Here is a 1,893-nt window from a genome sequence, read left to right on the forward strand (position 1 = left end):
GTATTAACATTCCATCTTGTTGGACAGATCATGGTAGCATGTTGTATTAACGTTCCATCCTGTGGAACTGATCATGGTACATGTTGTATTAACGTTCCGTCCTGTGGAACTGATCATGGTAGCATGTTGTATTAACGTTCCATCCTGTTGGACAGATCATGGTAACATGTTGTATTAACATTCCATCCTGTTGGACAGACCATGGTAGCTGTTTGTGAAGATATAATACACTTTGATCTCAGAGGGTCTTCCAACATACTGGTAGTCAAGTGGGTATGGGTTGTTACAGTGTTTTTTGTAGCTGACATACCAGATCACACGACAAAGAAGACTGACGGAGCTTGATTAAAGCCATGGTTGTAACGCTGTTAAATGTTTTTATCTCGTCCCTCTGTGACTGCAGGAGTGCGTCATCTAATCTCGTACACAGGGTGTTCGTAGAGTAACTACCCTAAATGAAAATGGTGTATCTCCAGAACGATTTGCCCTGTAACTTCTGATTACATCTCAAGACTCCGTGAAAATCCTTGACGCATATATTTGTATAGGTGACGCTGTAGTGGAATGGGTGCATATATATTTTCACATTATCACATATTGGGGTGTCATAGATGAAGAGGTGCAATATGAGTATGAGGTTACATGAAAGGTCATATTCATCGTGATGTCCAGCATGTTCTGGTCGCCCATAAGGAGGTTGCATCCGTTCCCTTTCCCGTTTGTTGACCACTTTATGAAACGTCAAGCTAGCGATGGACACTGGGAAGTTTTAAAACATGTATGATTACACACCTGACTGGGCAGGGATCTATTTGTATTGATTTCTTTCCATGTTGTTGTTGTTTGTTATTAAGCACAAAGGGCTATCTGTGCTCTGCCCACCGCGAGTATCGACACCCGGTTTATGGCAGTATAAGTCTGCAGACATACCGCTGTGCCACTGGGGGGGGCGAGCAATGAGTTTGTTTGTAATCATGCACAAAGCTACACGGTGGGCTATCTGTGCTCTGCCCACCACGGGTATCGAAACCCGGTTTCTAGCGTTGTAAGTCACGCTGTGCCACGGGGGGCTTTCTATCGACATATTGCTGTGCCACGGGGGGCTTTCTATCGATATATCGCTGTGCCACGGGGGGGGGCTTTCTATCGATATATCGCTGTGCCAGGGGGGGCCTTCTATCGAATATTCGCGCGATTCTATTCAAGGGGTATTTGCAGGAATCATGAACTGACAGAGTAGAGGGAAGGCACCCGATAAACAGCATCCACTGCTAAATCTTGGACTTTGTGTCAAAGATAGAACCCGAGATTCGATTCTCTGCGGTGGACAGAGCACAGATAGTCTATTATGTGGCTTTGCGCTAAAACAAAGAAGAAAAAAAAGACATTGTCTCAAAGTACGGGCACGATTGTATTTTTTGTGTCAACGGGACTTGAACCCTATATTCGGGGATTCGCTAACCACTGGGGCCGCGCTCGGCCGGAATGGTCGAACCTTGCTCGTTGTGTCTACAGGATAAAATCAGTTAAGGTGTTAAAACGTGTCCCGTTAAATACGACCGAATCCCTTTGTAACTGCCGAAATAAATCGGGACAGATTTCGTGTGAGGCCTCTCAAACAATGTGATTAAATACAACAACAATATTGGTACCAAGACCACCCTAAATGTTCTCTTAGTGAACGAACTTTATATATTTCTGATATGTAGGATTGACCGTCACATTATAATGCCCCCATTGCGGAAAGGGTGAACACATTTTGTGGGACGGGAATTCGAACCCGCGACCCTCAGATTGCGAGTGAAGCGCCTTAGAGAATTTAGATTTGATATTTAAACCTATTTTGTATAAAATATATAAACGTTTGAGCTGTATAATACAACCGATAAAACT

The sequence above is a fragment of the Limulus polyphemus genome, unplaced genomic scaffold (assembly GCF_000517525.1).
Source record: "Limulus polyphemus unplaced genomic scaffold, Limulus_polyphemus-2.1.2 Scaffold8494, whole genome shotgun sequence".
Lineage (NCBI taxonomy): Eukaryota > Metazoa > Arthropoda > Merostomata > Xiphosura > Limulidae > Limulus > Limulus polyphemus.